Source organism: Hyperolius riggenbachi, chromosome 1 (genome assembly GCF_040937935.1).
Source record: "Hyperolius riggenbachi isolate aHypRig1 chromosome 1, aHypRig1.pri, whole genome shotgun sequence".
NCBI classification, from domain to species: domain Eukaryota; kingdom Metazoa; phylum Chordata; class Amphibia; order Anura; family Hyperoliidae; genus Hyperolius; species Hyperolius riggenbachi.
In genome coordinates this window covers 353,406,344-353,432,585 of record NC_090646.1, presented here as the reverse complement: position 1 = coordinate 353,432,585, position 26,242 = coordinate 353,406,344, and the positions used below count along the sequence as shown (strand labels likewise).

At 47.1% G+C, this 26,242-nt stretch overlaps 1 long non-coding RNA gene across 2 annotated transcripts in view; it reads left to right on the top strand.

Annotated features, from left to right (window-relative positions):
* The window catches only part of LOC137513503 (uncharacterized), a 66,790-nt gene extending 41,031 nt beyond the window's left edge, over positions 1 to 25,759 (top strand). For both annotated transcript variants that reach the window (XR_011020525.1, XR_011020524.1), the window contains one exon: positions 25,602 to 25,759. This is a non-coding gene — a long non-coding RNA (uncharacterized lncRNA). The remainder of the gene's footprint in view (positions 1 to 25,601) is intronic.
* Positions 25,760 to 26,242: the final 483 nt, after the last annotated feature.

Genomic DNA, 26,242 nt, shown 5'->3' with positions numbered 1-26,242 from the left:
GGAGCGAGTCCTGGCCGTGCATGCGCAGTATGCCCTGACTGGCCAAGCTAACGGAGCTTCTATCAGGCAAACCGAGGGCGGAGGAGGATGGCGTGTGAGTGATTGGTGTGGAGGGGGCTGGAGGAAGCTCCAGGTATGTATAAAACTTTTATACCCTTACATCTCAGGTTCACTTAAATATATACAGGTATATATATATATTTTTTAATAGCAAATCTTCTTATTCCACATTCTCATCACATATCACTTCAAAATAACTAGATTCTTCTTAGCAGTGATGCTGTTTTTCATGAAATTGGCAAGCATGTATGGTGTAATTTCTTATCATCTGACTTTGGCTCTGGAGATATCTTTGAAGGTTCTCAGCAAAACACAAGGTTGCTAGACTAGGTTCTTGTGCTGTCCCTGAAAACAAATAGCCTCCATGGTGTGTCCATGAGACTGGAACGTACTGAGAGAAAACATCTTCAAAACAACTTCAGTTTGATAACTGCAAGGACAGCTTAGCTTCACAACAAACAAAAGTTTTGTTTGAAAAAAAAACAAACACTAATGAGCTAATGCAATTTTAAAGAGACTATTTTTTTTTTTAAATTATTGTTATGATTCATTTCCCTGGTGCTTTAAAACCCCCCTCAAACAATTCACATAACTAACTAACCCTCATAGGGTCTCACAATCTAATGTCCCTAGCTACACAGCTAGTGGAAGCCAGTTAACTTTATATTTTTGGGATGTCGGAGGAGGAAACCATCCCAAACATGGGAGGAACATAGAAACATGGGAATATAGTGTTGCAAGACAAGAGTGCCAACCACTTATGATGCATGCAAGCAGTGGTGCATGCTTTTCTGTGCGCAGCGCAGTGTTGCCTCATTCAGTCTACTTGAATGGGGTCAGCACTGTAACAGAGAGAAACACAGTAAAAGTCTTGTAAAATGCATGATCTCCGGCATTGCAGACTGACATGACAGTGTGCTCAGGTACTTAGTGACTTAGTCCCTTTAGTGACAGACTTTTATAGTAACAAAGCCCCCTTCAGTGACAGTTAGTGACACAGTTTAGTGACACAGTCATTAGGGACACAGAGTCCCTTTCGTGACAGACCCTTTTTGTGACATAGAAACTCCTTAGTAACAGAACCCTTTATTAACCTTAGACCTCCTTTGGTGACACAGCCATCCATGGTGACTAACCTTTTGTCGCTCAGACCCTTTAGTGACATAGTCTCCCCACCCATACTGACAGACCCCCTTTAGTGGCAACATGTGCATTAGTGACATAAACCCTCTGAATCACACAAACACCTCTTGGTTATTATTATTTATTGCATTTATAAAGCACCAACATATTACGCAGCACTGGACAATAAATAGGGATACATACAAGGTAAACAAGGTTGTTCGATCTGACATGATTAGCTGCATGCATGTTTCTGGTGCTGTTCAGGCACTACTGTAGCCAAATGGATCAGCATGGCTGCCAGGCAACTGGTATTAATTAAAAGGAAATAAATATGGCAGCCTCCATATTCTTCTCACTACAGTTGTCCTTTAACTACTTGAGGACCCTGGGCTTACACCCTCCTAGTGACCAGGCTTTTTTTTACAATTAAGGCTACTGCAGCTTTAACCCCCTTGGCGGTATGAAACATTCCGCCAGGGGGCAGCGCAGCAGTTTTTTTTTTTTTTTTTTTTTTAAATCATGTAGCGAGCCCAGGGCTCGCTACATGATAGCCGCTGCTCAGTGGCATCCCCCCGCCCGCTTCGATCGCCTTCGGCGATCTCCGATCAAGAAATCCCGTTCAAAGAACGGGATTTCCTGGAGGGCTTCCCCCGTCGCCATGGCGACGGGGCGGGATGACGTCAGCGACGTCGGGACGTCATTGGGACTCCAGATCCACCCCTCGGCGCTGATTGGCCAGGCAGCGGACGGGGTCTGGGGGGGGGGAGGGCCGCGCACCGCAACGAATAGCGTCGATCGGGCGCGCGGCGGCGGCGGCGATTGGGGTGCTGGCGCAGCTAGCAAAGTGCTAGCTGCGTCCAGCAAAAAAAAAATTATTTAAATCGGCCCAGCAGGGCCTGAGCGGCACCCTCCGGCAGCTTACCCCGTGTCACACACGGGGTTACCGCTAAGGAGGTTAAGGCCTCGCTGCAGGGCTGTACAACTCGGCACACAAGTGATACCCTCCCTTTTCTGCCCACCAACAGAGCTGTTGGTTAGCTGTGATCCCTGCTGGGTTGTTTATTTATTTTTATATAAATATATACATTTTTTTAAATAAAAATGCCTATTTATATTTTAAAATCCCCGCCCTCCTTTCCCCGCCTGCCAATCAGTGTGATTGGCTGTCACAGGCTTTAGCCTCCAGAAGAGACAGCCGTGTCACACGGCTGTCCCCAGTACAGCGCTGCCATAGATCGCAGTGCTGTACGGTGTCATGCAAACGGATCCCCAGCAAAACACGCCACCAGGACTGCACGCCAATTGGCGTTAGGTGGTCCTGGGGCTGCCGCCGCGCTCACGCCAGTTGGCGTGAGGCGGACGTTTAGTAGTTAAGGCCCAGGGAGGAGACTACTTTGCCGATGGAGGAGGTGTAAATTGAGAACAGTAGGGGGCCCAGAACAGAGCTCTGGGGGACTCTGACCGAGAGGGGGGGTGGGAGTTGAGAAGGAACCAATAAAAGAGGTTGTTGAGAGGCGATCAGAGAGGTATAAAGAGATTCAGGCTAGGACTGTAGGGATTGAAGGAGGAGTGGATGATTTTACTATATCAAATGCTGAGGCGAGGTCGAGGAGTAGCAGGATGGAGTAGTTGCCTTCTGCTTTGTCCAGGGTAAGGTCATTTACTACCTTGGCAAGAGTTGTTTCAGTTGAGTGGGCAGGACGGAATCCAGATTGTAGGGGGTCGAGTAGGGAGTTGGTGCTGAGGTAGTGGGCCTGGTCTGTGGACCAGGCGTTTGGGGAGCTTTCATGCAAAAGGGAAGAGGGAGATTAGGTGGTAGTTGGAGGGTAGGGAGGGGTCAAGAGAGTTTTTTCAGCAGTGAAAAAATCCCGTTAGTGATACAGCCAACTTTAGCAACTGACCCATTTAACCACTTGAGGACCTAGGGCTTTCTACCCCTTAAGGACCGGCCACTTTTTTTCCATTCAGACCACTGCAGCTTTCACGGTTTATTGCTCGCTCATACAACCTACCACCTAAATGAATTTTGGCTCCTTTTCTTGTCACTAATAAAGCTTTCTTTTGCTGCTATTTGATTGCTCCTGCGATTTTTACTTTTTATTATATTCATCAAAAAAGACATGAATTTTGGCAAAAAAATGATTTTTTTAACTTTCTGTGCTGACATTTTTCAAATAAAGTAAAATTTCTGTATACATGCAGCGCGAAAAATGTGGACAAACATGTTTTTGATAAAAAAAAACCCATTCAGTGTATATTTATTGGTTTGGGTAAAAGTTATAGCGTTTACAAACTCTGGTGCAAAAAGTGAATTTTCCCATTTTCAAGCATCTCTGACTTTTCTGACCCCCTGTCATGTTTCATGAGGGGCTAGAATTCCAGGATAGTATAAATACCCCCCAAATGACCCCATTTTGGAAAGAAAACATCCCAAAGTATTCACTGAGAGGCATAGTGAGTTCATAGAAGATATTATTTTTTGTCACAAGTAAGCGGAAAATGACACTTTGTGAGAAAAAAAAAAAAAAAAAAAAGTTTCCATTTCTTCTAACTTGCGACATAAAAAAATGAAATCTGCCACGGACTCACCATGCCCCTCTCTGAATACCTTGAAGGGTCTACTTTCCAAAATGGGGTCATTTGTGGGGTGTGTTTACTGTCCTGACATTTTGGGGGGTGCTAAATTGTAAGCACCTCTGTAAAGCCTAAAGGTGCTCATTGGACTTTGGACCCCTTAGCGCAGTTAGGCTGCAAAAAAGTGCCACACATGTGGTATTGCCGTACTCAGGAGAAGTAGTATAATGTGTTTTGGGGTGTATTTTTACACATACCCATGCTGGGTGGGAGAAATATCTCTGTAAATGACAATTTGTTAATTTTTTTTACACACAATTGTCCATTTACAGAGATCTTTCTCCCACTCAGCATGGGTATGTGTAAAAATACACCACAAAACACATTATACTACTTCTCCTGAGTACGGCGATACCACATGTGTGGCACTTTTTTGCACCCTAACTGCGCTAAAGGGTCCAAAGTCCAATGAGTACCTTTAGGATTTCACAGGTCATTTTGAGAAATTTCGTTTCAAGACTACTCCTCACGGTTTAGGGCCCCTAAAATGCCAGGGCAGTATAGGAACCCCACAAATGACCCTATTTTAGAAAGAAGACACCCCAAGGTATTCCGTTAGGAGTATGGTGAGTTCATAGAAGATTTAATTTTTTGTCAAAAGTTAGCGGAAAATGACACTTTGTGAAAAAACACAATTAAAATCAATTTCCGCTAACTTGTGACAAAAAATAAAATCTTCTATGAACTCGCCATACTACTAACGGAATACCTTGGGGTGTCTTCTTTCTAAAATGGGGTCATTTGTGGGGTTCCTATACTGCCCTGGCATTTTAGGGGCCCTAAACCGTAAGGAGTAGTCTTGAAACGAAATTTCTCAAAAATGACCTGTGAAATCCTAAAGGTACTCATTGGACTTTGGGCCCTTTAGCGCAGTTAGGGTGCAAAAAAGTGCCACACATGTGGTATCGCCATACTCGGGAGAAGTAGTACAATGTGTTTTGGGGTGTATTTTTACACATACCCATGCTGGGTGGGAGAAATACCTCTGTAAATGGACAATTGTGTGTAAAAAAAATCAAAAGATTGTCATTTACAGAGGTATTTCTCCCACCCAGCATGGGTATGTGTAAAAATACACCCCAAAACACATTATACTACTTCTCCCGAGTACGGCGATACCACATGTGTGGCACTTTTTTTGCACCCTAACTGCACTAAGGGGCCCAAAGTCCAATGAGTACCTTTAGGATTTCACAGGTCATTTTTGTTTCAAGACTACTCCTCGCGGTTTAGGGCCCCTAAAATGCCAGGGCAGTATAGGAACCCCACTAATGACCCCATTTTAGAAGGAAGACACCCCAAGGTATTCCGTTAGGAGTATGGTGAGTTCATAGAAGTTTTTATTTTTTTGTCACAAGTTAGTGGAAATTGATTTTAATAGTTTTTTTTTCACAAAGTGTCATTTTCCGCTAACTTGTGACAAAAAATAAAATCTTCTATGAACTCACCATACTCCGTACGGAATACCTTTGGGTGTCTTCTTTCTAGAATGGGGTCATTTGTGGGGTTCCTATACTGCCCTGGCATTTTAGGGGCCCTAAACCGTGAGGAGTAGTCTTGAAACCATATGTCGCAAAATGACCTGTGAAATCCTAAAGGTACTCATTGGACTTTGGGCCCCTTAGCGTACTTAGGGTGTAAAAAAGTGCCACACATGTGGTACCGCCGTACTCAGGAGAAGTAGTATAATGCGTTTTGGGGTGTATTTATACACATACCCATGCTAAGTGGGAGAAATATCTCTGTAAATGACAATTGTTTGGTTTTTTTTACACACAATTGTCCATTTACATAGAAATTTCTCCCACCCAGCATGGGTATGTGTAAAATTACACCCCAAAACACATTATACTACTTTTCCTGAGTACGGCGGTACCACACGTGTGACACTTTTTTGCAGCCTAGGTGCGCTAAGGGGCCCAACGTCCTATTCACAGGTCATTTTGAGGCATTTGTTTTCTAGACTACTCCTCGCGGTTTAGGGCCCCTAAAATGCCAGGGCAGTATAGGAACCCCACAAGTGACCCCATTTTAGAAAGAAGACACCCCAAGGTATTCTGTTAGGTGTATGACGAGTTCATAGAAGATTTTATTTTTTTGTCAAAAGTTAGCGGAAAGTGACACTTTGTGGAAAAAAACCAATAAAAATCAATTTCCGCTAACTTTTGACAAAAAATAAAATCTTCTATGAACTCGTCATACACCTAACAGAATACCTTGGGATGTCTTTTTTTCTAAAATGGGGACACTTGTGGGGTTCCTATACCGCCCTGGCATTTTACGGGCCCAAAACCGTGAGTAGTCTGGAAACCAAATGTCTCAAAATGACTGTTCAGGGGTATAAGCATCTGCAAATTTTGATGACAGGTGGTCTATGAGGGGGCGAATTTTGTGGAACCGGTCATAAGCAGGGTGGCCTTTTAGATGACAGGTTGTATTGGGCCTGATCTGATGGATAGGAGTGCTAGGGGGGTGACAGGAGGTGATTGATGGGTGTCTCAGGGGGTGGTTAGAGGGGAAAATAGATGCAATCAATGCACTGGGGAGGTGATCGGAAGGGGGTCTGAGGGGGATCTGAGGGTTTGGCCGAGTGATCAGGAGCCCACACGGGGCAAATTAGGGCCTGATCTGATGGGTAGGTGTGCTAGGGGGTGACAGGAGGTGATTGATGGGTGTCTCAAGGTGTGATTAGAGGGGGGAATAGATGCAAGCAATGCACTGGCGAGGTGATCAGGGCTGGGGTCTGAGGGCATTCTGAGGGTGTGGGCGGGTGATTGAGTGCCCTAGGGGCAGATAGGGGTCTAATCTGATAGGTAGCAGTGACAGGGGGTGATTGATGGGTAATTAGTGGGTGTTTAGGGTAGAGAACAGATGTAAACACTGCACTTGGGAGGTGATCGGACGTCGGATCTGCGAGCAATCTATTGGTGTGGGTGGGTGATCAGATTGCCCGCAAGGGGCAGGTTAGGGGCTGATTGATGGGTGGCAGTGACAGCGGGTGATTGATGGGTGGCAGTGACAGGGGGTGATTGATGGGTGGCAGTGACAGGGGGTGATTGATGGGTGATTGATAGGTGATTGACAGGTGATTGACAGGTAATCAGTGGGTTATTACAGGGGAGAACAGATGTAAATATTGCACTGGCGAATTGATAAGGGGGGGTCTGAGGGTAATCTGAGCGTGTAGGCGGGTGATTGGGTGCCCGCAAGGGGCAGATTAGGGTCTGATCTGATGGGTAACAGTGACAGGTGGTGATAGGGGGTGATTGATGGGTGATTGATGGGTAATTAGTGGGTGTTTAGAGGAGAGTAAACGCTGCGCTTGGGTGGTGATCTGATGTCGGATCTGCGGGCGATCTATTGGTGTGGGTGGGTAATCAGATTGCCCGCAAGGGGCAGGTTAGGGGCTGATTGTTGGGTGGCAGTGACAGGGGGTGACAGGGGGTGATTGATGGGTGATAGGTGATTGGCAGGTGATTGACAGGTGATCAGTGGGTTATTACAGGGAAGGATAGATGTAAATAATGCCCTGGCGAATTGATAAGGGGGGGGTCTGAGGGTAATCTGAGCGTGTAGGCGGGTGATTGGGTGCCCGCAAGGGGCAGATTAGGGTCTGATCTGATAGGTAACAGTGATAGGGGGTGATTGATGGGTGATTGATGGGTAATTAGTGGGTGTTTAGAGAAGATAACAGATGTAAACAATACATTTGGGAGGTAATCTGACGGCGGGTTTGCGGGCGATCTAATGGTGTGGGTGGGTGATCAGATTGCCCGCAAGGGGCAGGTTAGGGGCTGATTGATGGGTGGCAGTGACAGGGGGTGATTGATGGGTGATAGGTGATTGACAGGTGATCAGTGGGTTATTACAGGGAAGAACAGATGTAATGAATGCACTGGTGAATTGATAAGGGGGGGTCTGAGGGCAATCTGAGCGTGTGGGCGGGTGATTGGGTGCCCGCAAGGGGCAGATTAGGGTCTGATCTGATAGGTAAAAGTGACAGGTGGTGATAGGGGGTGATTGATGGGTGATTGATGGGTAATTAGTGTGTGTTTAGAGGAGAGAATAGATGTAAACAATGGATTTGGGAGGTGATCTGATGTCGGATCTGCGGGCGATCTATTGGTGTGGGGGGGTGATCAGATTGCCCGCAAGGGGCAGGTTAGGGGCTGATTGATGGGTGGCAGTGACAGGGGGTGATTGATGGGTGATTGATGGGTGATTGACGGGTGATTGACAGGTGATTGACAGGTGATCAGGGGGGATAGATGCATACAGTGCATGGGGGGGGGGGGGGGTCTGGGGAGAATCTGGGGGGTGGGGGGGTGATCAGGAGGGAGCAGGGGGCAGGGGGGGGTATAAAAAAAAAATAGCGTTGACAGATAGTGACAGGGAGTGATTGATGGGTGATTAGGGGGGTGATTGGGTGCAAACAGGGGTCTGGGGGGTGGGCAGGGGGGGGGTCTGATGGGTGCTGTGGGCGATCTGGGGCGGGGGGGGGAGAAAATCAGTGTGCTTGGTGCAGACTAGGGTGGCTGCAGCCTGCCCTGGTGGTCCCTCGGACATTGGGACCACCAGGGCAGGAGGCAGCCTGTATAATACACTTTGTAAACATTACAAAGTGTATTATACACTTTGTATGCGGCGATCGTCGGGTTAACATCCCGCCGGCGCTTCCGTATGGCCGGCGGGATGTTGCGGCGAGTGAGCGGCGACAGGCGGAGGCGGAGGATCGCGTCACGGATGACGCGATCGCTCCGCCCATGCCCAAACAAGGACCGCCGCCATTTGTCAATACGGCGGTCCTTGCGGCGTCTGCTTCCCGGCCGCCATTTGTCTATACGGCGGTCGGGAAGTAGTTAAGTGGAACAACCAACTATGGTAACAAAGCCCTCCTTAACTACTTGCCGACTGCTCCATGCCAATTGACGTGAGCAGTGCGGCAGCCCCAGGACTGCTCCACGCCGATTGGCGTGAACGGCCGTTTATGGGGCTAGCAGGAGATTGCGCGCATCTCCTGCTTGGGGGGCGGAGCTCTGCCCCGCCTTCAGTCTCCGACCGCTGTCTAATTACTTTGTACAGCGCTGCGATCTGCAGCAGGCTGTACTGGGGACAGCCGTGTGACCCGGCTGTCCCCCTGGCCCACAGGAGAGCGATCGGCTCTCATAGGCTGAAGCCTATGACAGCCGATCGCGTCATTGGCTGGCTGGGGGAAGGAACGGAGGGAGGGAGAGGAATGGGAAAAAAAAAATTGTACATTTTATTAAAAAATAAATTACATAAATATTTATTAAAAAAAAACAAAAAAAAAAAACAATGTTGGGGCGATCAGACCCCACCAACAGAGAGCTCTGTTAGTGGGGGGGGTGGGGGGGGGGGAAAGGGAGGGGAGGAAATCACTTGTGTGCTGTGTTGTGCGGCCCTGCAGCTTGGCATTAAAGCTGCAGTGGCCCAATTAACTAAAAATGGCCTGGTCACTAGAGGGGTTTAACACCGTGGTCCTCAAGTGGTTAAAGGAAACATGATATTAAAATAAACTGATGGGATAAACAAATGTATATCTTATCCTCCTCATAAAAATGACTTTTTTAGATAATCCACGGTTTTATTTCATTTTTAAATCTACTTTTTAAGTGTTTACTGTTTAATTTTCTCTGCTCAATGACACATTCATTAACCATTTCAGCCCGCGGGTATTTTTCATCTTATGGACGAGAGGAATTTTCCCCTTTCAGCGCTCCTCCCTTTCATTCCCCAATAACTTTATCACTACTTATCACAAATAAATGATCTATACCTTGTTTTTTCCGCTACCAATTAGGCTTTCTTTGGGTGGTACATTATGTTAAAAATTATTCTATTCTAAATGCATTTTGACAGGAATAATACAAAAATAAAAAAATAAAAAAAATCATTATTTCTCAGTTTTCGGCCATTATAGTTTAAAAATAATACATGCTACCGTAATTCAAATCCACACATTTTATTTGCCCATTTGTCCCGGTTATTACAACGTTAAAATTATATCTCTAGTATAATGTATGATGACAATATTTTATTTAGAAATAAAGGTGCATTTTTTCAGTTTTACATCCATCACTAATTTTGAGCCCATTATTTAATAATAAGATGCCCTCTTGACATAGATATTATTATTTTTTTTCCCCTATAGTCAGTAGGTGTATTTTACTATTTGGCCACAAGATGTCCCCGCTGAGCAAAATTCTATGTAGCGTACATAGGATACAATGTATTGTTATTGTAACAAGTGGAAGTGACGTAGGCTTCCATCGGAAGCCTCCAATTACAGCTGCGGCGGGGAGATTATGAATGGAAACATTGTTTCCATTCATAAATTTAACGATCGGGCGGCGGAAATGACGGTGGGCGCGGTGGCTCCATTTACAGAATAAACACTGTTTTTGAACAAAAACAGTGTTTATTCTTGGCGGACATGCTCGGATTGGCACAGGGGACTTTTGTCCCCTGCAGCCAATCCGCCCTGCTAGCAGCAGCAGCGCGATCGCGGGCATCCGCCCGCAGGATCGCTTGCAAACCCCCCCAAACTGCAGGGACGTGACTAGCGCGTCCCTGCGGCTCTAGCACCAGCCGCTGCGGACGTGAAGCTCACGTCCGTGCGGGATAAATGGTTATGTATGCCAGAGCTAAATTTTATGAACTATTGACCCTTTTTATCTCTTTCCTGGTTTAGAAGCCATTTTCTACCTGGAAAGTGTTTTATGGTTGTAATTCCTTATCAGTGAGGGTTACCCTACAGACCAGTGATGGCTAACCTTGGCACTCCAGTTGTGCTGGAACTACAAGTCCCATGAGGCATTGCAATACTCTGACAGCTCTAAGCATAACTTGGGGAGGCAGAGGCATGATGGGATTTGTAGTTTTGTCACAGCTGGAGTGCCAAGGTTAGCCATCACTGCTATAGACTGACCCAGTCCCGACCCAGACAGAAACTGGCTGGTGCACCAAGAGTGGTTCTGAGCATTTTTAAAAACGCTTGCAGGTTGAAAACCTCTTGGGTAATGTATTGCAATGGGATGGTGCACACCAGAGCGGTTCGTTTTTTCCCCAAACACAAACTCGGGTCATGCAGCATTTTTGCTGATTTCTGAGGCGTTTCTGCCTCAATGTTAAGTATAGGAAAGTGGAAAACTGCTCTGAAAAGAGCTAGATCAGAGCGATTTTCCAAGCGTTTTTCTTACAGAAGCTGTTCAGTTACAGCTTTACTGTTAAAAAAAATATATAAAAAATGCTACACCAAAACGCTATAAAAAAACACTAAGCATGTTTAGAAAATCGCTCCAAAGCTCTGAAAAACCACTTCAAAAACCGCTAGCGTTTGCGGATACGCTAGCTGTTTTTGGTGTGCACTGGCAGCCTCGGACAGGCCCACCGAACCACCGATGGTCCCATCGGTGGGCCCCGGCCGTCCCGCCTCCTGGGGGCCCCAGAGCTAAAAAGGAGGGGGGCTAAGCGCAGGAAGGGGGGACATTGTGCACAGATCGGCGGGGAGGGGCGGAAGCCTCCCCCCCCCCTCCCTCACCTAGGGGCCCCCCTTCCGCGCTCCCCCCCCCTCCAGAATTGCAGCCAGCGGCAGCACCGGGGAAGAATCACTTAACGGCATGACGGAGAGATCCGTAGCTCTGCGTGCCGCTGGCTGGTCTGTCTCTGTCTCCTGAACTGACTGTCCAATCACGCTCTCGCAGGAAGTACTGCGAGAGCGTGATTGGACAGTCAGTTCAGGAGACAGAGACCAGCCAGCGGCACGCAGAGCTACGGATCTCTCCGTCATGCTGGTAAGTGATTCTTCCCCGGTGCTGCCGCTGGCTGCAATTCTGGAGGGGGGGGGCCCCTAGGTGAGGGAGGGGGGTGGCTTCCGTCTCACCCCGCCGATCTTTGCCCGCCACCATCCTGATTGCATTTTGAGGGGGGGGTGTATCTGCCACCAACCTGCCCATATTACGATTTTCTGGTCACTGCTGCCCACATTGCGATTTTCTGGTGCCTGCTGCCCACATTGAGATTTTCTGGTGCCTGCTGCCCACATTGCGATTTTCTGGTGCCTGCTGCCCACATTGCGATTTTCAGGTGTCTGCTGCCCACATTGTGATTTTCTGGTAACTGCTGCCCACGTTACGATTTTCAGGTGTCTGCTGCCCACATTGCGATTTTCTGGTGTCTGCTGCACACATTGCGATTTTCAGGTGTCTGCTGCACACATTGCGATTTTCAGGTGTCTGCTGCACACATTGTGATTTTCAGGTGTCTGCTGCACACATTGTGATTTTCAGGTGTCTGCTGCACACATTACGATTTTCAGGTGTCTGCTGCCCACATTACGATTTTCAGGTGTCTGCTGCCCACATTACGATTTTCTGGTGACTGCTGCCCACATTACGATTTTCAGGTGTCTGCTGCCCACATTACGATTTTCTGGTGACTGCTGCCCACATTACGATTTTCTGGTGACTGCTGCCCACATTGTGATTTTCAGGTGTCTGCTGCCCACATTACGATTTTCTGGTGTCTGCTGCCCACATTACGATTTTCTGGTGTCTGCTGCCCACATTACGATTTTCAGGTTTCTGCTGCCTACATTACGATTTTCAGGTGTCTGCTGCCCACATTACGATTTTCTGGTGTCTGCTGCCCACATTACGATTTTCAGGTGTCTGCTGCCCACATTACGATTTTCTGGTCACTGCTGCCCACATTGCGATTTTCAGGTGTCTGCTGCCCACATTACGATTTTCTGGTCACTGCTGCCCACTTTTGGGGGGGGTATCTGCCATCAACCTGATTGCATTTTGGGGGGTATCTGCCGCCAATCTGATTGCATTTTGTGGGGGTATCTGCCGCCAACCTGATTGCATTTTCAGAATCAGAATTTATTTCGCCAAGTACAACGCGAGTTGTACCCGGAATTGCTTTTGGCACAACAGGGTCGGTGATGGTACAGTAGATATGTACAGTGCATACAGATACATCATTAGATACATACAGTAAGTACAATGCATATACAGAGCATAGCATATACAGAGCATAGAATATAAGGCATAAGTAGAAGGTACTGTAGAAGATGGGCCCAGGAGAAAGGACCAGGTGGTAAATCCGCTGCCATCTTAGGCACTCAAAACGCTTCTTCAGAGATAAATTGAATCAGATACCCATTAGTGTCCCGTTTGGCTGGCTTGCAGCAGTGATGGATCCGCGGCATCTGGTGGCTGCACAGGGCTGTGCAATGGAGCTGATGGCCGCTCAGGGCTGTGCGATGGAGCTGGTGGCTGCCTGGGGCTTTGCAGCTGGGTCAATTGGTGGATTAGGGATAGGCAGCCCAGGGGCCAGGAAAACCCCAGCAAGTTCAGCAGTGGATGGCCAGGCTTCTCAGGGAGCAGAGATGGTGGTCGCACAGGGCTGTGAGTTGGAGGTGGTGGCCGCACAGGGCTGTGAGTTGGAGGTGGTGGCCGCACAGGGCTGTGAGTTGGAGGTGGTGGCCGCACAGGGCTGTGCAATGTAGCTTGGTGGCTGCCATGGGCTGTGCAGCTTGGCCAATTGGTGGAGCAGGGGCAGGCAGCTGAGGGGCCAGGAGGACCCCAGCAAGTTCAGCCGTGGATGGTCAGGCTTACAGCAGAGATGGTGGTCTGGCGTGGGGGAGCCGCAATGCTATCAGGCTAAATTGGGCAGGGCAGCCCGACAAGCGATTGTTGTGATCTGCCCTGCAAACGGCGGCTCTCCTTGCAGCCCGGTCAGACGAGGGAAGCATCCCGTGTGTGCCCGAGGTGGCTCCCCGGCAGCAGCGGCGGCGGACGATGACGCCGAGTTCCCTGCCCGAGACAGGGCGAAGCAGTGCAGCCCAGCGCCTGGGCCCGCGAGTTGCTCCACGTGGGTGGCGGTGGATGCAGCCCAGCTGATCTGTTTTTGCGATGCTCCGACGCCCTGGCAGTCCCCCGTGCATGCAGAGAGCGGTGTTCCGGCGGACCTGCGGCTCTGCGGAGACCAGAGAGACCCGATCCACATGCCTGTGAGCGCATGCTGCTCCGGGCTTCCCCAAGGTGCTCGTCCTGTCCTCTCCACTACAGTGGACGGTCTCCTCGCGGCAGAGCAGACCGAACAACTGATTGCAGCCTGCGATGCACTCCCGTGGCCCCCGCATCTCACCCAGGAGGATGGAGGATGTTGGTGAGAGCAATTGGGGGGGATTAGAGAAAAATAAAGAAAAGAGGCCGGAGCCCTGTGGCCGTGGCGTCCGCATCCGGCGCCATCTTGATGATGATTTTGTGGGGGTATCTGCCACCAACCTGATTGCATGTTGTGGGGGTATCTGCCGCCAAAATGATTGCATTTTGTCGGAAAATCTGCTGCGATTTGACTACTTGATGAATTATCATGAGGCATGTAACTACTTGAATATTTTATCTAAAATGTATCTGGCCGGACCTAATCTCTGTGAATAACACCGCTACTTATGTTGTGTTTGTTTGTTTTTTTAAGTCTGCCCATGACTCATCGTGACCACGTCAATGTTCCAGTGCGTGGTGACACCCATTCACTTTCGCTGCGGCGCGCTGCGCGCGCCGCATGTGGACATATCCCTATTGGAGGCTGTCCTCAGAAGTGCTCACGATATTTTCCCTACCATAAACTCATGCAAAATTTCTAGAGTACATGTGTATGTGAGCCCAAAATGGGGGGGGGGGGGGGAGGAGGAGGGGATCGGGGGGGGGGGGGGGCAGGCTGAAACTTCCTTGGTGGGCCCTTAGTGTCCCAGTCCGACCCTGTGCACTGGCCCTCACTTGTATACCTGATTTTTAACTTTTTCAAGCAGAGAAAGAAAAAAGGGACCCAGCCTATTGGCCTCCTTAACCAGCTGAGCGGTCTGGACGAGCTCAGCTCGTCCAACACCGCCAGCGGCTGCCGCTCAGGCCCTGCTGGGCCGATTTTAACGAAATAAAAAGCAGCACACGCAGCCGGCACTTTGCCAGCCGCGTGTGCTGCCTGATCGCCGCCGCTCTGCGGCGATTCGCCGCGAGCAGCGGCGAAAGAGGGCCCCCCTAGCCGCCTGAGCCCAGCGTAGCCGGAACAAAAAGTTCCGGCCAGCGCTAAGGGCTGGATCGGAGGCGGCTGACGTCAGGACGTCGGCTGACGTCGATGACGTCACTCCGCTCGTCGCTATGGCGACGATATAAGCAAAACAAGGAAGGCCGCTCATTGCGGCCTTCCTTGTTTATTCTGGGCGCCGGAGGCGATCGGAAGATCGCCTCCGGAGCGCCCTCTAGTGGGCTTTCATGCAGCCAACTTTCAGTTGGCTGCATGAAATAGTTTTTTTTTTATTTAAAAAAAACCCTCCCGCAGCCACCCTGGCGATTTAATCAGAACGCCAGGGTGGTTAATGACAGACACCCTTAGTAGGGCAGCCTCTCTTAATCACAGACCCACTTTGGGGGTACAGCCCTCTTTATTGACACAGACCCCCTTGTTGACAGACCCTTTTAGTGGATCAGCACCTTTTAATGACAAACCCCCTTTACTTCCACAACCACATTAGTGCCATAACCTTCTCCCTTAATGATAGAACCCTTAACCACTTGAGGTCCACAGTGTTAAACCCCCCTAAAGACCAGGCCTTTTTTTTTTGTAAAATAGGCCACTGCAGCTGTAAGGCCAAGCTGCAGGGCCACACAACACAGCACACAGGTGATTCCCCCCCCCCTTCTTTTCTCCCCACCAACAGAGCTCTCTGTTGGTGGGGTCTGATTGCACCACAGGTGTTTTTTTTTATATAAATATTTGTTTGTTTTATTTCCTAATATTTTTATCTATGTTTTTATTATTTTTACAGTTCCCCCTCCCTCCCCCCTGCCAGCCTATCACTGTGATCGGCTGTCATAGGCTTCAGCCTATGACAGCGGATCACCTCTGAGCTAATGGAGGGGACAGCCGTGTCACACGGCTGTCCCCATTACAGCACTGCTGTAGATCGCAGCGCTGTATGGGTAATTAGACAGAGGTTTCGCTGTCTAACAGTCTTCCAAGCGGCAATCGCTGCTCGGAGACTGAAGGCGGAGCTCCGCCCACCAAGCAGAAGATGCGCGCGATCTCCTGCAAAACAGAGCCCCAGGACTTTACGCCGATCAGCGTTAGGCTGTCCTGGGGCCTTTAGGGTGTCAGGGTTTTCTTTATTTCCAAAAGTGCTTAGTAAATGTCAGTTGCTCCGTCCAGCCGCCAAAAAAAGTATACGGTGAGCAGGGAGGCCGGTCAGCATCTTTGTATAAATCTTTTTCAGGCAATGTCTTTATAAAAAATAAAGGCCATGCGGAGAATTCCCTATGGAGAGATGGGCTTGCCCAAAACCTGTCGGTTCTGTCAGATTTCTACAACCTACTGTAAGTGACAGAAACATAGGAGAAAGGCAATTTATGGCTCATTTTACTCTGGAAAAAAATGTACTTCTTATTTGTATGTGTTTGCACATATTTTAAATTCTAAAACATGCGCAACAGCGGTCCTTTAATTTATTTAGATCCCAGTCAGAGCAGCAACCCCAGTCTTACCTGTCCTGTTCCCACTCTAGTCCTAAGCTTCTTGTAGGAAGTGCTGCTGTCGCACATCTGCTAGCTAGATGCATTCAATCAGTAAAGATGCTCATGCAGGTACACGGGAAGGGAGAGTGGAGAGAGGAAGGAAGCATGCTGCTGCCCTGCTATCCCTTCTGAGCTCCGGCATTTTACCCACAGTTTAAAGGGGACACCCAGTGGGAGGCTCAAAGCCAGCTGACCGGAAGATAGAGCAACCATTTGTTTGCCTGGAATGTCTGTGCCTAAAAACGGCACTGCATGGTATTACAAATGCGGCCATTCAGCTGCACGAAATTGCAGGAAAATGGCACTTGTGGCCAACAGCCGGGAGGCTAAATGGCCTTACAAGCAGTGCAGCCTCCCATGTGTAAGGAACCTTAAACTGGTGATCCAATGCAAAATTGGAAACCGGGTGTATTGAAGTAGATAGATTTCTGAACTGAGAGGGATATGGAGGCTGCCATATTAATTTAATTTTAAATAATATCAGTTTCCTGGCAGTTCTGCTCATCTCTTTGGCTGCAGTAGTGTCTGAATCATGCTCCTAAAACAAGCATGCAGCTAATCGAGTCGGACACACCTGATCGACATGCTAGTTCAGGGTCTATTAATGAAGGTAATTGGTTCAGCAGAATAGCCTGGCAATCTGCATTGTTTAAAAGGAAATATGTCCATATCCCTCTCCATTTAAGTGTGCTTTAACCTAACTGGCGGTATGATTTTTTCCAAATTTAATTGTCCAAAAGCGGTGAAATTTCTCAAGCTTTTAGATTTAGACCCTAAAAATCATACTGCTAGATAGATCTGTGGCAGCCCTGCACATTCCACACCTCCGATGGATCCAATCCGGGATTACCACTCTGAGCTGCGGATTTCCAGCCCGAGCCTGACTCGGGGTTACCGCTAAGGAGATTAAAGATTTCTCCACTGTAATAATTTGTAAAACTGGAGTTCATGGGATGCTTAATTTTCAGACCTTTGTTTTTCCAGTCAAATGCTTGAAACCTTATGCTGTACTTACTGTAAGTACATTGAAACCCGCAGAACTAGTAAGCACCTCTCACAAAGCAAGTGTCCTAGGAGAGACGGTTCTGGTCATCTTTATCATGTGATTATTACATATACAGCTTGAGGGCCCAGTGTAAAGTCTGTTCCATTTGCATAGGATAAATGCCAGAATGAGACTATGTTGGCTTTTTCCTCATACCCACAGTTATGTGGCACTACCACTGTCTGTTTACACTGGAGGTGCTGCGTGCATCTTCTCACTTAATATTTGTTGAGTCAAGGTTCTTTTATTTTTAGCTTTTGTTTGATCGCCCTGCCCTTTGAGCTCTGCCCATGAAAGCTATTAGCTTCATTGTCTGAATTATCCAGGTAATTCCTGATTGCCTGTCTGTCCCATGTCAACCACCTACATGAAGTATAACGTGACAAACATGGAGGGTGAAAGAGGGACCCCGAGGGAGAGGAGCTCACAAAGGCTGTTACCAATATGCTGCCTTACTGATAACGTACATGTTGGAAGACAGCTTAATTTCCAGTTTAGACAAGACACAGAGGATTTATCCTGGCGGACACAAAGCGACATCCACTGGGGCACGCTCAGTAGGCAGTAGCAGTGTTAGGAAGTTTTACCTAAGGTCTCCTTACTAAATAGGTGCAGCGTACTGAACAGGAAGAGCTAAAGGTGGGTACACACGTCAGATAAAAGTCTTTGGAAAATGAAAGATCACAGACCAATTTTACCCCCTTTCATGTAGTATGAGAGCCATACTCTACACAGTCTATTCTATGGAGCTGCACTCCCCATCAGACAGAAATCTTTGCAAGATGCTGCACACAAAGATGCCCGTACACATTCAACAGATCAGTATCTGCAAAAGATCCATTCCTGCAAAACGCATTCATAGTCTATGATATCTGCAGATCTCATACACACCTTGTTTAACGGACAATTATCTGTAGATCAGATCCACCAGGTTGGATCTTCAGATCGGCAGATAATTGTCTGATCTGCAGATGAATGTCCATTAAACAAGGTGTGTATGGGATCTGCAGATATCATAGACTATGAATGCATTTTGCAGGAATGGATCTTTTGCAGGAACAGATATTTTGCAGATACTGATCTGTTGCATGTGGACAGCATCTTTGTGTGCAGCATCTTGCAAAGATTTTTATCTGATGGGGAGTTCAGCTCCATAGAATAGACTGTGTAGGTATGGCTCTCATACTACATGGAAGGGGGTAAAATTGGTCTGTGATCTTTCATTTTCCAAAGACTTTTATCTGACGTGTGTACGCACCTTAACCACTTCAGGACCTAGGGCTTTCTACCCCTTAAGGACCGGCTACTTTTTTTTCCATTCAGACCACTGCAGCTTTCACGGTTTATTGCTCGCTCATACAACCTACCACCTAAATGAATTTTGGCTCCTTTTCTTGTCACTAATAAAGCTTTCTTTTGGTGCTATTTGATTGCTCCTGCGATTTTTACTTTTTATTATATTCATCAAAAAAGACATGAATTTTGGCAAAAAAATGATTTTTTTAAATTTCTGTGCTGACATTTTTCAAATAAAGTAAAATTTCTGTATACATGCAGCGTGAAAAATGTGGACAAACATGTTTTGGATAAAAAAAAAAACCCATTCAGTGTATATTTATTGGTTTGGGTAAAAGTTATAGCGTTTACAAACTATGGTGCAAAAAGTGAATTTTCCCATTTTCAAGCATCTATGACTTTTCTGACCCCCTGTCATGTTTCATGAGGGGCTAGAATTCCAGGATAGTATAAATACCCCCCAAATGACCCCATTTTGGAAAGAAGACATCCCAAAGTATTCACTGAGAGGCATAGTGAGTTCATAGAAGATATTATTTTTTGTCACAAGTAAGCGGAAAATGACACTTTGTGAAAAAAAAAAAAGTTTCCATTTCTTCTAACTTGCGACAAAAAAAAAATGAAATCTGCCACGGACTCACCATGCCCCTCTCTGAATACCTTGAAGGGTCTACTTTCCAAAATGGGGTCATTTGTGGGGTGTGTTTACTGTCCTGACATTTTTGGGGGGTGCTAAATTGTAAGCACCCCTGTAAAGCCTAAAGGTGCTCATTGGACTTTGAACCCCTTAGCGCAGTTAGGCTGCAAAAAAGTGCCACACATGTGGTATTGCCGTACTCAGGAGAAGTAGTATAATGTGTTTTGGGGTGTATTTTTACACTTTCTGTATAGGAACCCCACAAATGACCCCATTTTAGAAAGAAGACACCCCAAGGTATTCCGTTAGGAGTATGGTGAGTTCATAGAAGATTTTATTTTTTGTCACAAGTTAGCGGAAAATGACACTTTGTGAAAAAACACAATTAAAATCAATTTCCGCTAACTTGTGACAAAAAATAAAATCTTCTATGAACTCGCCATACTACTAACAGAATACCTTGGGGTGTCTTCTTTCTAAAATGGGGTCATTTGTGGGGTTCCTATACTGCCCTGGCATTTTAGGGGCCCTAAACCGTGAGGAGTAGTCTTGAAACGAAATTTCTCAAAATGACCTGTGAAATCCTAAAGGTACTTATTGGACTTTGGGCCCTTTAGCGCAGTTAGGGTGCAAAAAAGTGCCACACATGTGGTATCGCCGTACTCGGGAGAAGTAGTACAATGTGTTTTGGGGTGTATTTTTACACATTCCCATGCTGGGTGGGAGAAACACCTCTGTAAGTGACAATCTTGATTTTTTTACACACAATTGTCCATTTACAGCGGTATTTCTCCCACCCAGCATGGGTATGTGTAAAAAATACACCCCAAAACACATTGTACTACTTCTCCCGAGTACGGCGATACCACGTGTGGCACTTTTTTGCACCCTAACTACGCTAAAGGGTCCAAAGTCCAATGAGTACCTTTAGGATTTCACAGGTCATTTTTGTTTCAAGACTACTCCTCACGGTTTAGGGCCCCTAAAATGCCAGGGCAGTATAGGAACCCCACAAATGACCCCATTCTAGAAAGAAGACACCCAAACGTATTCCGTTAGGAGTATGGTGAGTTCATAGAAGATTTTATTTTTTGTCACAAGTTAGCGGAAAATGACACTTTGTGAAAAAACACAATTAAAATCAATTTCCGCTAACTTGTGACAAAAAATAAAATCTTCTATGAACTCACCATACTCCTAACGGAATACGTTTGGGTGTCTTCTTTCTAGAATGGGGTCATTTGTGGGGTTCCTATACTGCCCTGGCATTTTAGGGGCCCTAAACCGTGAGGAGTAGTCTTGAAACAAAAATGACCTGTGAAATCCTAAAGGTACTCATTGGACTTTGGGCCCCTTAGCGCAGTTAGGCTGCAAAAAAGTGCCAATCATGTGGTATCGCCGTACTCGGGAGATGTAGTATAATGTGTTTTGGGGTGTATTTTTACACATACCCATGCTGGGTGGGAGAAATACCTCTGTAAATGACAATTGTTTGATTTTTTTTACACACAATTATCCATGTACAGAGAGATTTCTCCCACCCAGCATGGGTATGTGTAAAAATACACCCCAAAACACATTATACTACTTCTCCTGAGTACAGCGATACCACATGTGTGACACTTTTTGCAGCCTAGGTGCGCTAAGGGGCCCAACGTCCTAATCACAGGTCATTTTGAGGCATTTGTTTTCTAGACTACTCCTCACGGTTTAGGGCCCCTAAAATGCCAGGGCAGTATAGGAACCCCACAAGTGACCCCATTTTAGAAAGAAGACACCCCAAGGTATTCCGTTAGGTGTATGGCGAGTTCATAGAAGATTTTATTTTTTGTCACAAGTTACTGAAAAATGACACTTTGTGAAAAAAAAAACAAATCAATTTCCGCTAACTTTTGACAAAAAAATAAAATCTTCTATGAACTCGTCATACACCTAACAGAATACATTGGGGTGTCTTTTTCCTAAAATGGGGTCCGTTTCTGGGGTTCCTATACCCCCCTGGCATTTTACGGGCCCAAAACCGTGAGTAGTCTGGAAACCAAATGTCTCAAAATGACTGTTCAGGGGTATAAGCATCTGCAAATTTTGATGACAGGTGGTCTATGAGGGGGCGAATTTTGTGGAACCGGTCATATGCAGGGTGGCCTTTTAGATGACAGGTTGTATTGGGCCTGATCTGATGGATAGGAGTGCTAGGGGGGTGACAGGAGGTGATTTATGGGTGTCTCAGGGGGTGGTTAGAGGGGAAAATAGATGCAATCAATGCACTGGGGAGGTGATCGGAAGGGGGTCTGAGGGGGATCTGAGGGTTTGGCCGAGTGATCAGGAGCCCACACGGGGCAAATTAGGGCCTGATCTGATGGGTAGGTGTGCTAGGGGGTGACAGGAGGTGATTGATGGGTGTCTCAAGGTGTGATTAGAGGGGGGAATAGATGCAAGCAATGTACTGGCGAGGTGATCAAGGCTGGGGCCTGAGGGCATTCTGAGGGTGTGGGCGGGTGATTGAGTGCCCTAGGGGCAGATAGGGGTCTAATCTGATAGGTAGCAGTGACAGGGAGTGATTGATGGGTAATTAGTGGGTGTTTAGGGTAGAGAACAGATATAAACACTGCCCTTGGGAGGTGATCTGACGTCGGATTTGCGGGCGAACTATTGGTGTGGGTGGGTGATCAGATTGCCCGCAAGGGGCAGGTTAGGGGCTGATTGATGAGTGGCAGTGACAGGGGGTGATTGATGGGTGGCAGTGCCAGGGGGTGATTGATGGGTGGCAGTGACGGGGTGATTAATGGGTGGCAGTGACAGGTGATTGACAGGTGATCAGTGGGTTATTACAGGGAAGAACAGATGTAACTAATGCACTGGCGAATTGATAAGGGGGGGGGTCTGAGGGCAATCTGAGCGTGTAGGCGGGTGATTGGGTGCCCGCAAGGGGCAGATTAGGGTCTGATCTGATGGGTAACAGTGACAGGTGGTGATAGGGGGTGATTGATGGGTGATTGATGGGTAATTAGTGGGTGTTTAGAGGAGAGAATAGATGTAAACACTGCGCTTGGGTGGTGATCTGATGTCGGATCTGCGGGCGATCTATTGGTGTGGGTGGATGATCAGATTGCCCGCAAGGGGCAGGTTAGGGGCTGATTGATGGGTGGCAGTGACAGGGGGTGATTGATGGGTGGCAGTGACAGGGGGTGATCAGTGGGTTATTACAGGGAAGGACAGATGTAAATAATGCCCTGGCGAATTGATAAGGGGGGGGGTCTGAGGGCAATCTGAGCGTGTAGGCGGGTGATTGGGTGCCCGCAAGGGGCAGATTAGGGTCTGATCTGATGGGTAACAGTGACAGGTGGTGATAGGGGGTGATTGATGGGTATTTAGTGGGTGTTTAGAGGAGAGAATAGATGTAAATACTGCGTTTGGGTGGTGATCTGATGTCGGATCTGCGGGTGATCTATTGGTGTGGGTGGGTGATCAGATTGCCCGCAAGGGGCAGGTTAGGGGCTGATTGATGGGTGGCAGTGACAGGGGGTGATTGATGGGTGGCAGTGACAGGGGGTGATTGATGGGTGATTGATGGGTAATTAGTGGGGGTTTAGAGGAGAGAATAGATGTAAACACTGCGTTTGGGTGGTGATCTGATGTCGGATCTGCGGGCGATCTGTTGGTGTGGGTGGGTGATCAGATTGCCCGCAAGGGGCAGGTTAGGGGCTGATTGATGGGTGGCAGTGACAGGGGGTGATTGATGGGTGGCAGTGACAGGGGGTGATTGATGGGTAATTAGTGGGGGTTTAGAGGAGAGAATAGATGTAAACACTGCGTTTGGGTGGTGATCTGATGTCGGATCTGCGGGCGATCTGTTGGTGTGGGTGGGTGATCAGATTGCCCGCAAGGGGCAGGTTAGGGGCTGATTGATGGGTGGCAGTGACAGGGGGTGATTGATGGGTGATTGACAGGTGATTGACAGGTGATCAGGGGGGATAGATGCATACAGTACACAGGGGGGGGGGGGGGGGTCTGGGGAGAATCTGAGGGGTGGGGGGGTGATCAGGAGGGGGCAGTGGGCAGGGGGGGAGATAAAAAAAAAATAACGTTGACAGATAGTGACAGGGAGTGATTGATGGGTGATTAGGGGGGTGATTGGGTGCAAACAGGGGTCTGGGGGGTGGGCAGGGGGGGTCTGAGGGGTGCTGTGGGCGATCTGGGACAGGGGGGGGAGAAATCAGTGTGCTTGGGTGCAGACTAGGGTGGCTGCAGCCTGCCCTGGTGGTCCCTCGGACACTGGGACCACCAGGGCAGGAGGCAGCTTGTATAATACACTTTGTAAACATTACAAAGTGTATTATACACTTTGTATGCGGCGATCGCGGGGTTAACATCCCGCCGGCGCTTCCGTATAGCCGGCGGGATGTTGCGGCGGGCGAGCGGTGACAGGCGGCGGCGGAGGATCGCGTCACGGATGACGCGATCGCTCCGCCCATGCCCTTAAATGGACCGCCGCCTCTGTGGGTGAGCCGGTCCTTCAGGGCTCCACTTCCCGGCCGCCTCTGTGCGTTAGGCGGTCGGGAAGTGGTTAAGATTTCAATTCTGATCTCCTGTTTCAGAGGCAGAGCCCTTAAAGAGAAACCGTAACCAAGAATTGAACTTCTTCCCAATCAGTAGCTGATACCCCCTTTCCCATAAAAAATGTATTCTTTTTCTCAAACGGATCATCAGCGGGCTCTATATGGCTAATATTGTGGTGAAACCCCTCCCACAGTGTGATGTCAGCGCCTCCCAGCTCTGAGGTCCTGACATCACACGGTGGGAGCCTTGTTGCATTGTGGGAAAAAACAACAGTTTACAGCTGTTTCCAACTGCCAAAAAAGCAAGCAGCATCTACTTCCATTGACATGACCTGCCAGCAGTAAAAATGTCACCCTGTGATAAATGTCAGAATGTAAATCAGGGAGAGGAAAGATTTTACAATGGGCAAACACTGACTAAATCATTTATACATAATTATTGTGAAAATTAAGCAAAGCACTTTTTATGACATTTTCATTGGAGTTCCTCTTTATCCAGTGAACTATCTAGCCACTGCTGTATTTAAAGCTGTACTGTCCCAATTCTGCAGTTACACTCTTCTGTCTGTAAATCAGGGGCCTAGCAATGGCCATAGCAACTGCTATGGGTCCCTGGAGATGGGGGGGCCCAGGTGGTACTTGATGTGTTCACTATTAACTTTCCTTTGTTTCTCTCTACCCTTTGACTTTGCCTCAGTGCCCATGGACTATACACAGTGCACATAACATGGAAATGTAAATTGCCCAGTCAACTTATATCCAGAGGGTAGGGGCAGATGGCATTGCTCAAGAATACCTAAGTCTGATGGACCCATGGTCTCCAGCTACGCCACTGCTGTAAATAAAAGCATTATTTCATGTTGTGTAATTTGGATAATATGCCTCCCAAGTTTTTACTACAGACTTTTTTTAAAACCTAAATTTAGTCCTAAACATTCAACAAGCAGTATTTGACATTACCACAGGAAGTTACTATTGCAAGCCCAGCCAGTCAGGTAAAAAAAATGGTTTATGTGCAATGCACAAATTTTGTGTACTGTAAATTAAGATGTATTCCACATGATTAGCATTAAAAACCACTAGTCTGCATGCATTTCCGCCCCAAAATAGACACAACAGTGCATCTACACTACCTTACATTGTACAGCGCCACAGAATATGTTGGCGCTTTATAAATAATAATCTACACAATGCAGCACATGAACGGTTTTGTGGGAATGCCAAAATGCGTTGCCTGTGCAAAAGCGCAAGTGCTTGTTGTTCACGAACGTATGTGAAGCCCTAAAAGCATACAGAGCATAGGCAAAGCTTTTCACGTTGGGCCTGGTGCTGTAAAATATGTACATACATGCTGTTTATTGAAGACTGCAACAATCAATATTTTCCTTTGACTTGTTTGCAGAAACAATTAAACTGTAGAATAATGTGAAGACTTTGAAATGGTTCTTGAAACTTAAGCAGGTAATTGGGCACAGGGTAATTTAGCCCCATATTGGTCAGGGTTAAAGTGGCCACACACCATACAATTAAAAGATCCAATGTTTCACCAATTTGATAATTTCAATCAGTTGTCCCAAAAAATCAAGAGCTTTTCTTTGTTTTCTATCGATAATTTGATCGAATTTCCTGTGTTTGTTTTTTTTTAGGTTTTTGGAGATTGGACATGTTGGAAATTTCAGACCAACTTTATTAAGAATTGTATGGTGTGTGATGGAGTCAGTTGCTTGGTATACAGTTCCAATCTATTTTTTTCTGACGGTTTTCATTATTTTATTCATGATTGGGAAAAAAAATTAAAATAGGTGTGTGGTACATTGGTCATATTTTTGAATTGTTACAATAAGTCAGAAATATTGAATGCTATTTCTTTAATTGCACATACAGTATATTTAAAAAATGGTATGGTGTGTTGTGTGGCCACCTAGGGCGTGGATATTGGTGGGGATTGCAAGGGGAACAGTTAGGGTTAGGCGTCAGTTGGAGGGGGGGTCAGTTAGGTTTAGACATTGGTTAGGGAGGGAGGGTCAGTTAGGTTTAGGCTTTGGGGGGAAAGGGTGGGGGTGGGTTCAGTTAGGGTTCAATAGGGGGAGGATTCAAGTAATAATGGGGTAAGGTGATAGTAAAATATACTGGTCATTTTACTTTTTCTAGCAGCCATCTCCGAAGCCCGTTTTTCTGGATGCCTTTTTTGCACGTACGCTGTGAAAGGCCAGTTCCTTTAACCACTTCTCTACCACAGGGTTTTTCCCCTAAAAACCACAGCAATTTTAACATTTTAGGGAGGCAA